General features: G+C 44.2%; 1 pseudogene; it reads right to left on the reverse strand.

The window, feature by feature from the left end:
* Positions 1-12,086: 12,086 nt before the first annotated feature.
* LOC135552245 (tetraspanin-18B-like) overlaps positions 12,087-12,941 on the reverse strand; it is a 6,917-nt pseudogene continuing 6,062 nt past the window's right edge.

Raw genomic sequence — 12,941 nt, forward strand, 5'->3', positions numbered from 1 at the left:
CTTCTACCGACGCGTTTCCTGCACCACTTCTACCGACGCGTTTCCTGCACCACTTCTACATACGCTGTTTCCTGCACCACGCCGTTTTCCTGCACCACTTCTACCGACGCCGTCTCCTGCACCACTTCATTTCCTGCACCACTTCTACCGACGCGCGTTTCCTGCACCACTTCTACATACGCGTTTCCTGCACCACTTCTACCGACGCGTCTCCTGCACCACTTCATTTCCTGCACCACTTCTACCGACGCGTTTCCTGCACCACTTCTACCGACGCGTCTCCTGCACCACTTCATTTCCTGCATCACTTCTACCGACGCGAATGAAAACTAACTTAACTTGGAAGTTGTGTAACGTAAGTTTTTACTTTCCAATTGGTTCTGGGAACGAAGCCATACGTTTCCTGACTGGTAAAACTGAAGTAAAAATGTAGCCTGTTCTGGTTCCAGGGAGGTTCTGAGAACGTTTTACTATGGTTCCAGGGACGTTCTGAGAACGTTTTACTATTGTTCCAGGGAGGTTCTGAGAACGTTTACTCTGGTTCCAGGAAGGTTCTGAGAACGTTTTACTCTGGTTCCAGGGAGGTTCTGAGAACGTTTTACTATGGTTCCAGGGAGGTTCTGAGAACGTTTTACTCTGGTACCAGGGAGGTTCTGAGAAGGTTTTACTATGGTTCCAGGGAGGTTCTGAGAACGTTTTACTCTGGTACCAAGGAGGTTCTATGAAGGTTTTACTCTGGTACCAGGGAGGTTCTGAGAAGGTTTTACTCTGGTTCCAGGGAGGTTCTGAGAACATTTTACTATGTTTACCCAAAAGTTTTCCCGGAGGTTTTATTAACGTTCTGAGAACTGAGATTAAAGGTTATTTTGAGTTTTTTTTTTAGTAACTGCCGTAAAACTTTCAATAAGGTTAACAGTTCTGAACTCCCAGCACAGATAGGACACATGGAACAATGAACTTCCTTAGGCATCAATCATGCAAACACATGTCTTTTTATTGTGGCACGGTGTCAGTGAGATTTGAACCTACGATATTCTGTTGCTATCCATTGAATCAGTCCGCTGCGCCACCAGGACAGAGCTAGCACCACATGTTTTATTAACTCAAACAAACAGACCCCGCTGCAAAGGAACCAAGCGCATATTACAGGGGCAATCAGCAGTTAATACATCCATTGATCCTTGAAAGAATATAACGTATAAATGCCTCATGAGCTTAGTTAAACTGCCGTACCTCATTAGAACCCCAAATATAATATTGTTTTACTCCAATGTTTGTAAACATTGTAAATGTAAACAAATACTGTACAGGCTAAAACATTGTTAACGATAATTGTTTGATATCATGGAAGTTCAGTCCTTGGTTAGTACTATAGTGTTGATATCATGGATGGTCAGTCCTTGGTTAGTACTATAGTGTTGATATCATGGATGGTCAGTCCTTGGTTAGTACTATAGTGTTGATATCATGGATGGCCAGTCCTTGGTTAGTACTATAGTGTTGATATCATGGATGGTCAGTCCTTGGTTAGTACTATAGTGTTGATATCATGGATGGCCAGTCCTTGGTTAGTACTATAGTGTTGATATCATGGATGGCCAGTCCTTGGTTAGTACTATAGTGTTGATATCATGGATGGCCAGTCCTTGGTTAGTACTATAGTGTTGATATCATGGATGGCCAGTCCTTGGTTAGTACTATAGTGTTGATATCATGGATGGCCAGTCCTTGGTTAGTACTATAGTGTTGATATCATGGATGGCCAGTCCTTGGTTAGTACTATAGTGTTGATATCATGGATGGTCAGTCCTTGGTTAGTTCTATAGTGTTGATATCATGGATGGCCAGTCCTTGGTTAGTACTATAGTGTTGATATCATGGATGGTCAGTCCTTGGTTAGTACTATAGTGTTGATATCATGGATGGTCAGTCCTTGGTTAGTACTAGTGTTGATATCATGGATGGTCAGTCCTTGGTTAGTACTATACTGTTGATATCATGGATGGTCAGTCCTTGGTTAGTACTATACTGTTGATATCATGGATGGTCAGTCCTTGGTTAGTACTATAGTGTTGATATCATGGATGGCCAGTCCTTGGTTAGTACTATAGTGTTGATATCATGGATGGTCAGTCCTTGGTTAGTACTATAGTGTTGATATCATGGATGGTCAGTCCTTGGTTAGTACTATAGTGTTGATATCATGGATGGCCAGTCCTTGGTTAGTACTATAGTGTTGATATCATGGATGGCCAGTCCTTGGTTAGTACTATAGTGTTGATATCATGGATGGCCAGTCCTTGGTTAGTACTATAGTGTTGATATCATGGATGGCCAGTCCTTGGTTAGTACTATAGTGTTGATATCATGGATGGTCAGTCCTTGGTTAGTACTATAGTGCTGATATCATGGATGGCCAGTCCTTGGTTAGTACTATAGTGTTGATATCATGGATGGTCAGTCCTTGATTAGTACTATAGTGCTGATATCATGGATGGCCAGTCCTTGGTTAGTACTATAGTGTTGATATCATGGATGGCCAGTCCTTGGTTAGTACTATAGTGTTGATATCATGGATGGTCAGTCCTTGGTTAGTACTATAGTGTTGATATCATGGATGGTCAGTCCTTGGTTAGTACTATAGTGTTGATATCATGGATGGTCAGTCCTTGGTTAGTACTATAGTGTTGATATCATGGATGGTCAGTCCTTGGTTAGTACTATAGTGTTGATATCATGGATGGTCAGTCCTTGGTTAGTACTATAGTGTTGATACCATGGATGGTCAGTCCTTGGTTAGTACTATAGTGTTGATATCATGGATGGTCAGTCCTTGGTTAGTACTATAGTGTTGATATCATGGATGGTCAGTCCTTGGTTAGTACTATAGTGTTGATATCATGGATGGCCAGTCCTTGGTTAGTACTATAGTGTTGATATCATGGATGGTCAGTCCTTGCATCCATAGCTCTGTCTATGAATCTGATCATTTCAGGTTGTGGGGCTGGAGGGAAGTGCAACTAAAATGGAGTTTAAATAAACATCTGCATTTTGAATGTCTTTCATTTTTTACATTTATTTTACCCTTTCCCTTTTCTCCCAATTTCTTGGTATCCAGTTGTAGTTAGTAATTACTATCTTGTCTCATCGCTACAACTCCCGCACGGGCTCGGAGAGACGAAGGTCGAAAGTCATCGTCCTCCGAAACACAACCCAACCAAGCCGCACTGCTTCTTAACACAGCGCATCCAACCCGAAGCCAGCCGCACCAATGTGTCGGAGGAAACACCGTGCACCTGGCGACACCGTGCACCTTCTTAATAAAGAGCAGTGATCCTATCTAGAGCAGTGATCCTATCTAGAGCAGTGATCCTATCTAGAGCAGTGATCCAATCGAGAGCAGTGTGTGGGTTTCTTCTTAATAAAGAGCAGTGATCCTATCTAGAGCAGTGATCCTATCTAGAGTGATCCTATCTAGAGCAGTGATCCTATCTAGTGCAGTGATCCTATCTAGTGCAGTGATCCTATCTAGAGTGATCCTATCTAGAGCAGTGATCCTATCTAGAGCAGTGATCCTATCTAGATCAGTGTGGGGGTTTCTTAATAAAGAGCAGTGATCCTATCTAGAGCAGTGATCCTATCTAGAGTGATCCTATCTAGAGCAGTGTGTGGGTTTCTTCTTAATAAAGAGCAGTGATCCTATCTAGAGCAGTGTGAGGGTTTCTTCTTAATAAAGAGCAGTGATCCTATCTAGAGCAGTGTGTGGGTTTCTTCTTAATAAAGAGCAGTGATCCTATCTAGAGAAGTGATCCTATCGAGAGCAGTGATCGTATCTAGAGCAGTGATCCTATCTAGAGCAGTGTGAGGGTTTCTTCTTAATAAAGAGCAGTGATCCTATCTAGAGCAGTGATCCGATCTAGAGCAGTGTGGGGGTTTCTTCTTAATAAAGAGCAGTGATCCTATCTAGAGCAGTGTGAGGGTTTCTTCTTAATAAAGAGCAGTGATCCTATCTAGAGCAGTGATCCTATCTAGAGCAGTGTGGGGGTTTCTTCTTAATAAAGAGCAGTGATCCTATCTAGAGCAGTGTGAGGGTTTCTTCTTAATAAAGAGCAGTGATCCTATCTAGAGCAGTGATCCTATCTAGAGCAGTGATCCTATCTAGAGCAGTGTGTGGGTTTCTTCTTAATAAAGAGCAGTGATCCTATCTAGAGCAGTGTGGGGGTTTCTTCTTAATAAAGAGCAGTGATCCTATCTAGAGCAGTGATCCTATCTAGAGCAGTGTGAGGTTTCTTCTTAATAAAGAGCAGTGATCCTATCTAGAGCAGTGATCCTATCTAGAGCAGTGTGGGGGTTTCTTCTTAATAAAGAGCAGTGATCCTATCTAGAGCAGTGTGTGGGTTTCTTCTTAATAAAGAGGAGTGATCCTATCTAGAGCAGTGATCCTATCGAGAGCAGTGATCCTATCGAGAGCAGTGTGAGGGTTTCTTCTTAATAAAGAGCAGTGATCCTATCTCGAGCAGTGATCCTATATAGAGCAGTGATCCTATCTAGAGCAGTGTGGGGGTTTCTTCTTAATAAAGAGCAGTGATCCTATCTAGAGCAGTGATCCTATATAGAGCAGTGATCCTATCTAGAGCAGTGTGGGGTTTCTTCTTAATAAAGAGCAGTGATCCTATCTAGAGCAGTGATCCTATCTAGAGCAGTGTGTGGGTTTCTTCTTAATAAAGAGCAGTGATCCTATCTAGAGCAGTGATCCTATCTAGAGCAGTGTGGGGGTTTCTTCTTAATAAAGAGCAGTGATCCTATATAGAGCAGTGTGTGGGTTTCTTCTTAATAAAGAGCAGTGATCCTATCTAGAGCAGTGTGAGGGTTTCTTCTTAATAAAGAGCACCTACTGCCTCTGATCTGGAGGACTCACTAAACAGAGAACATCCCTGGTCATCCCTACTGTCTCTGATCTGGAGGACTCACTAAACAGAGAACATCCCTGGTCATCCCTACTGCCTCTGATCTGGAGGACTCACTAAACAGAGAATCCCCCTGGTCATCCCTACTGCCTCTGATCTGGAGGACTCACTAAATAGAGAACATCCCTGGTCATCCCTCGTGCCTCTGATCTGGTGGGCACACTAAACAGAGAACATCCCTGGTCATCCCTACTGCCTCTGATCTGGAGGACTCACTAAACAGAGAACATCCCTGGTCATCCCTACTACCTCTGTTCTGGAGGACTCATCGATAAACAAAAGCTTTGTTTGTAAATGATGTCTGAGTGTTGGAGTGTGCCCCTGGCTATTTGTAATGATGTCTGAGTGTTGGAGTGTGTCCCTAGCTATCTGTAATGATGTCTGAGTGTTGGAGTGTGTCCCTAGCTATCTGTAATGATGTATGAGTGTTGGAGTGTGTCCCTAGCTATCTGTAATGATGTCTGAGTGTTGGAGTGTGCCCCTGGCTATCTGTAATGATGTCTGAGTGTTGGAGTGTGCCCCTGGCTATCTGTAATGATGTCTGAGTGTTGGAGTGTGTCCCTAGCTATCTGTAAATGATGTCTGAGTGTTGGAGTGTGCCCCTGGCTATCTGTAATGATGTCTGAGTGTTGGAGTGTGTCCCTAGCTATCTGTAATGATGTCTGAGTGTTGGAGTGTGTCCCTAGCTATCTGTAATGATGTCTGAGTGTTGGAGTGTGTCCCTAGCTATCTGTAATGATGTCTGAGTGTTGGAGTGTGCCCCTGGCTATCTGTAATGATGTCTGAGTGTTGGAGTGTGTCCCTGGCTATCTGTAATGATGTCTGAGTGTTGGAGTGCGCCCCTGGCTATCTGTAATGATGTCTGAGTGTTGGAGTGCGTCCCTAGCTATCTGTAATGATGTATGAATGTTGGAGTGTGCCCCTGGCTATCTGTAATGATGTCTGAGTGTTGGAGTGCGCCCCTGGCTATCTGTAATGATGTCTGAGTGTTGGAGTGTGTCCCTGGCTATCTGTAATGATGTATCAGTGTTGGAGTGTGTCCCTGGCTATCTGTAATGATGTATGAGTGTTGGAGTGTGTCCCTGGCTATCTGTAATGATGTCTGAGTGTTGGAGTGTGTCCCTAGCTATCTGTAATGATGTATGAGTGTTGGAGTGTGTCCCTAGCTATCTGTAATGATGTCTGAGTGTTGGAGTGTGTCACTAGCAATCTGTAATGATGTCTGAGTGTTGGAGTGTGTCCCTGGCTATCTGTAATGATGTCTGAGTGTTGGAGTGTGTCCCTAGCTATCTGTAATGATGTCTGAGTATTGGAGTGTGCCCTGGCTATCTGTAATGATGTCTGAGTATTGGAGTGTGCCCCTGGCTATCTGTAATGATGTCTGAGTGTTGGAGTGCGCCCCTGGCTATCTGTAATGATGTCTGAGTATTGGAGTGTGCCCCTGGCTATCTGTAATGATGTCTGAGTGTTGGAGTGCGCCCCTGGCTATCTGTAATGATGTCTGAGTGTTGGAGTGTGTCCCTAGCTATCTGTAATGATGTCTGAGTGTTGGAGTGTGCCCCTGGCTATCTGTAATGATGTCTGAGTGTTGGAGTGTGTCCCTAGCTATCTGTAATGATGTCTGAGTGTTGGAGTGTGCCCCTGGCTATCTGTAATGATGTCTGAGTGTTGGAGTGTGTCCCTAGCTATCTGTAATGATGTCTGAGTGTTGGAGTGCGCCCCTGGCTATCTGTAATGATGTCTGAGTGTTGGAGTGTGTCCCTAGCTATCTGTAATGATGTCTGAGTGTTGGAGTGTGCCCCTGGCTATCTGTAATGATGTCTGAGTGTTGGAGTGTGTCCCTAGCTATCTGTAATGATGTCTGAGTGTTGGAGTGTGCCCCTGGCTATCTGTAATGATGTCTGAGTGTTGGAGTGTGTCCCTAGCTATCTGTAATGATGTCTGAGTGTTGGAGTGTGCCCCTGGCTATCTGTAATGATGTCTGAGTGTTGGAGTGTGTCCCTAGCTATCTGTAATGATGTCTGAGTGTTGGAGTGCGCCCCTGGCTATCTGTAATGATGTCTGAGTGTTGGAGTGTGTCCCTAGCTATCTGTAATGATGTCTGAGTGTTGGAGTGTGCCCTGGCTATCTGTAATGATGTCTGAGTGTTGGAGTGTGTCCCTAGCTATCTGTAATGATGTCTGAGTGTTGGAGTGTGCCCCTGGCTATCTGTAATGATGTCTGAGTGTTGGAGTGTGTCCCTAGCTATCTGTAATGATGTCTGAGTGTTGGAGTGTGCCCCTGGCTATCTGTAATGATGTCTGAGTGTTGGAGTGCGCCCCTGGCTATCTGTAATGATGTCTGAGTGTTGGAGTGTGCCCCTGGCTATCTGTAATGATGTCTGAGTGTTGGAGTGTGTCCCTGGCTATCTGTAATGATGTCTGAGTGTTGGAGTGCGCCCCTGGCTATCTGTAATGATGTCTGAGTGTTGGAGTGTGCCCCTGGCTATCTGTAATGATGTCTGAGTGTTGGAGTGTGTCCCTAGCTATCTGTAAATGATGTCTGAGTGTTGGAGTGTGTCCCTGGCTATCTGTAATGATGTCTGAGTGTTGGAGTGCGCCCCTGGCTATCTGTAATGATGTCTGAGTGTTGGAGTGTTCCCCTGGCTATCTGTAATGATGTCTGAGTGTTGGAGTGCGCCCCTGGCTATCTGTAATGATGTCTGAGTGTTGGAGTGTTCCCCTGGCTATCTGTAATGATGTCTGAGTGTTGGAGTGTTCCCCTGGCTATCTGTAATGATGTCTGAGTGTTGGAGTGTGTCCCTAGCTATCTGTAATGATGTCTGAGTGTTGGAGTGTTCCCCTGGCTATCTGTAATGATGTCTGAGTGTTGGAGTGTGTCCCTAGCTATCTGTAATGATGTCTGAGTGTTGGAGTGTGCCCCTGGCTATCTGTAATGATGTCTGAGTGTTGGAGTGTGTCCCTGGCTATCTGTAATGATGTCTGAGTGTTGAGTGCGCCCCTGGCTATCTGTAATGATGTCTGAGTGTTGAGTGTTGGCTATCTGTAATGATGTCTGAGTGTTGGAGTGTGCCCCTAGCTATCTGTAATGATGTCTGAGTGTTGGAGTGTGTCCCTAGCTATCTGTAATGATGTCTGAGTGTTGGAGTGTGTCCCTAGCTATCTGTAATGATGTCTGAGTGTTGGAGTGTGTCCCTAGCTATCTGTAAATGATGTCTGAGTGTTGGAGTGTGTCCCTAGCTATCTGTAATGATGTCTGAGTGTTGGAGTGTGTCCCTAGCTATCTGTAATGATGTCTGAGTGTTGGAGTGTGCCCCCTGTATACTATGTGATCGTAGTTCATCTGTAAAAAAAAAAGAAGAGGAGCGTGAAACTCAAATCACCCTCTTGTCAACAGCAACAACGCATTGAAATAAAAGATTGTTTGAATCTGTAATAATCACATTTAGCATCAGAGTGAAGAGAGAGAGAGCCCACCACCGACAAAACATATCAACAACGCAGGATCACTGCTCTAGATAGGATCACTGCTCTAACATATCAACAACGCAGATAAAGAATAGTAGGAAACATTTCAACGAAGGAATTAAACAATAGTAGAAAACATTTCAACAAAGGAATATGTGACATGATACATTATGACTGTCACTTCACAGGATCCATTTTAACAACAGGGACACGTACACCCCTCTCTGAAGAACACGGACCGTCACTTCACAGGATCCATTTTAACATCAGGGACACGTACACCCCTCTCTGAAGAACACGGACCGTCACTTCACAGGATCCATTTTAACATCAGGAACACGTACACCCCTCTCTGAAGAACACGGACCGTCACTTCACAGGATCCATTTTAACATCAGGAACACGTACACCCCCCTCTGAAGAACACGGACTGTCACTTCACAGGATCCATTTTAACATCAGGGACACGTACACCCCCCTCTGAAGAACACGGACTGTCACTTCACAGGATCCATTTAATAACAGGGTCACGTACACCCCCTCTCTGAAGAACACGGACCGTCACTTCACAGGATCCATTTTAACATCAGGGACACGTACACCGCTCTCTGAAGAACACAGACTGTCATTTCACAGGATCCATTTTAATAACAGGGTCACGTACACCCCCTCTGAAGAACACGGACTGTCACTTCACAGGATCCATTTTAATAACAGGGTCACGTACACCCCTCTCTGAAGAACACGGACGTCACTTCACAGGATCCATTTTAACATCAGGGACACGTACAGATACTTCAGGTTGTAAGTCTTAACACAACACAGTAGTTAACAGGAATCCACATCAGACAAAACACACCAATCAATGACCAGTGTTGGAACGAACATATTACTAGATAATGACAAGGTTATATCAAGATAACGCACACACTCTCTCACACACACACACGCACACACACACACACACACACACGAGCATTGCTCTGTTGAGGTTTCTGGGATGCACAATTCACACACTTCTCCCTATATAGTACACTACTATAGACCAGAGCCCTATTCCCTATATAGTGGTGCTACTATAGACCAGAGCCCTATTACCTATATAGTGCACTACTATAGACCAGAGCCCTATTCCCTATATAGTGGTACTACTATAGACCAGAGCCCTATTCCCTATATATTACACTACAATAGACCAGAGCCCTATTCCCTATATAGTACACTACTATAGACCAGAGCCCTATTCCCTATATAGTGGTACTACTATAGACCAGAGCCCTATTCCCTATATAGTAGTAGATCTGTTGTCTCCTTATATAGCCTGACCCCAGATCTGTTGTCTCCTTCTATAGCCTGACCCCAGATCTGTTGTCTCCTTCTATAGCCTGACCCCAGATCTGTTTTCTCCTTCTATAGCCTGACCCCAGATCTGTTGTCTCCTTATATAGCCTGACCCCAGATCTGTTGTCTCCTTATATAGCCTGACCCCAGATCTGTTGTCTCCTTATATAGCCTGACCCCAAATCTGTTGTCTCCTTCTATAGCCTGACCCCAGATCTGTTGTCTCCTTCTATAGCCTGACCCCAGATCTGTTGTCTCCTTCTATAGCCTGACCCCAGATCTGTTGTCTCCTTCTATAGCCTGACCCCAGGTCTGTTGTCTCCTTCTATAGCCTGACCCCAGGTCTGTTTTCTCCTTCTATAGCCTGACCCCAGATCTGTTGTCTCCTTCTATAGCCTGACCCCAGATCTGTTGTCTCCTTCTATAGCCTGACCCCAGGTCTGTTGTCTCCTTCTATAGCCTGACCCCAGATCTGTTGTCTCCTTCTATAGCCTGACCCCAGGTCTGTTGTCTCCTTCTATAGCCTGACCCCAGGTCTGTTTTCTCCTTCTATAGCCTGACCCCAGATCTGTTGTCTCCTTCTATAGCCTGACCCCAGGTCTGTTTTCTCCTTCTATAGCCTGACCCCAGGTCTGTTGTCTCCTTCTATAGCCTGACCCCAGGTCTGTTTTCAGTGTGACAGGGAGTTGGCATAATAGCACAAACAGACTGGTACTCAGGCTAGGGTCATCAGTGTGACAGGGAGTTGGCATGATAACACAAACAGACTGGCACTCAGGCTAGGGTCATCAGTGTGATAGGGAGTTGGCATGATAGCACAAACAGACTGGTACTCAGGCTAGGGTCATCAGTGTGATAGGGAGTTGGCATGATAGCACAAACAGACTGGTACTCAGGCTAGGGTCATCAGTGTGATAGGGAGTTGGCATGATAGCACAAACAGACTGGCACTCAGGCTAGGGTCAGTGTGACAGGGAGTTGGCATGATAACACAAACAGACTGGCACTCAGGCTAGGGTCAGTGTGATAGGGAGTTGGCATGATAACACAAACAGACTGGCACTCAGGCTAGGTCAGTGTGACAGGGAGTTGGCATGATAACACAAACAGACTGGCACTCAGGCTAGGGTCAGTGTGACAGGGAGTTGGCATGATAACACAAACAGACTGGCACTCAGGCTAGGGTCATCAGTGTGATAGGGAGTTGGCATGATAACACAAACAGACTGGCACTCAGGCTAGGGTCAGTGTGACAGGGAGTTGGCATGATAACACAAACAGACTGGCACTCAGGCTAGGGTCAGTGTGACAGGGAGTTGGCATGATAACACAAACAGACTGGCACTCAGGCTAGGGTCAGTGTGACAGGGAGTTGGCATGATAACACAAACAGACTGGCACTCAGGCTAGGGTCAGTGTGACAGGGAGTTGGCATGATAACACAAACAGACTGGCACTCAGGCTAGGGTCATCAGTGTGATAGGGAGTTGGCATGATAACACAAACAGACTGGCACTCAGGCTAGGGTCAGTGTGACAGGGAGTTGGCATGATAGCACAATATTCACGCTGTGTGTCTATAGCAGGGTTGGGCTCAATTCCATTTCAAATCAGTCGATTCAGGAAGTACAACAAATTCCCATTCTCCTTTTTTCTACTTTTCAATGTTTTTTTTATGTTTTTTAAAATCTTTATTCCAATGTGGAATTTCAGCTTTACCTCCTGATTTGACATAAAATTGACCCCGGCCCTGGTCTACAATGTCCTGGCCTGAACAGCACCTCAGAGGTCCAGCTGTGAAGTACAAGTCACTGTTCTCCTATCATCAAACCTGAAACATAAAAAGACAAATACTGTACAGCTGATTTATAATCTACAGGCTCTATTCTCCTAACATCTGATTTATAATCTACAGGCTCTATTCTCCTAACATCTGATTTATAATCTACAGGCTCTATTCTCCTAACATCTGATTTATAATCTACAGGCTCTATTCTCCTAACATCTGATTTATAATCTACAGGCTCTATTCTCCTAACATCTGATTTATAATCTACAGGCTCTATTCTCCTAACATCTGATTCATAATCTACAGGCTCTATTCTCCTAACATCTGATTTATAATCTACAGGCTCTATTCTCCTAACATCTGATTTATAATCTACAGGCTCTATTCTCTAACATCTGATTTATAATATACAGGCTCTATTCTCCTAACATCTGATTTATAATCTACAGTCTCTATTCTCCTAACATCTGATTTATAATCTACAGTCTCTATTCTCTAACAGCTGATTTATAATCTACAGTCTCTATTCTCCTAACATCTGATTTATAATCTACAGTCTCTATTCTCCTAACATCTGATTTATAATCTACAGTCTCTATTCTCCTAACATCTGATTTATAATCTACAGGCTCTATTCTCCTAACATCTGATTTATAATCTACAGTCTCTATTCTCCTAACATCTGATTTATAATCTACAGTCTCTATTCTCCTAACATCTGATTCATAATCTACAGGCTCTATTCTCCTAACATCTGATTTATAATCTACAGGCTCTATTCTCCTAACATCTGATTTATAATCTACAGTCTCTATTCTCCTAACATCTGATTTATAATCTACAGTCTCTATTCTCTAACATGGTTGGTTGTCTTTAGGCTCTGTTCTCCTAACATTTGATTAAACATCTACAGGTGGATCTCTTCTCCTTCGTCAGTCTGTGTCCCTTTGTTGAGTGTCTTCCTGGAGTTGTGTGTGTTGTCAGGGTTACTGGTCGATTCCTCTGAACAGACACATGGCAAACACCATGGCAAACAGCTGCGAGAACAAGGGAGACAGTTTAGGAAGGTCAGGAGGATCACTGCAATGTATTGTCACTATTGGCAAACATCGTAGCTAGATTACTTACTGCTGAACTCAAACAAAAAATTAGAGGGATTGAATCCACAGTATAGCAAGGACAGAAGGCCAATACTGTATCTTCTATAGCAAGACTGTCCAACCCTCTTCCTGGAGATCTACTGTCCTGGGGTTTTCAGCTCAACCTTCTTCCTGGAGAGCTATTGTCCTGGAGGGTTTTCAGCTCAACCTTCTTCCTGGAGAGCTACTGTCCTGGGGGTTTTCAGCTCAACCTTCTTCCTGGAGAGCTATTGTCCTGG

The sequence above is a fragment of the Oncorhynchus masou genome, chromosome 2 (assembly GCF_036934945.1).
Source record: "Oncorhynchus masou masou isolate Uvic2021 chromosome 2, UVic_Omas_1.1, whole genome shotgun sequence".
Lineage (NCBI taxonomy): Eukaryota > Metazoa > Chordata > Actinopteri > Salmoniformes > Salmonidae > Oncorhynchus > Oncorhynchus masou.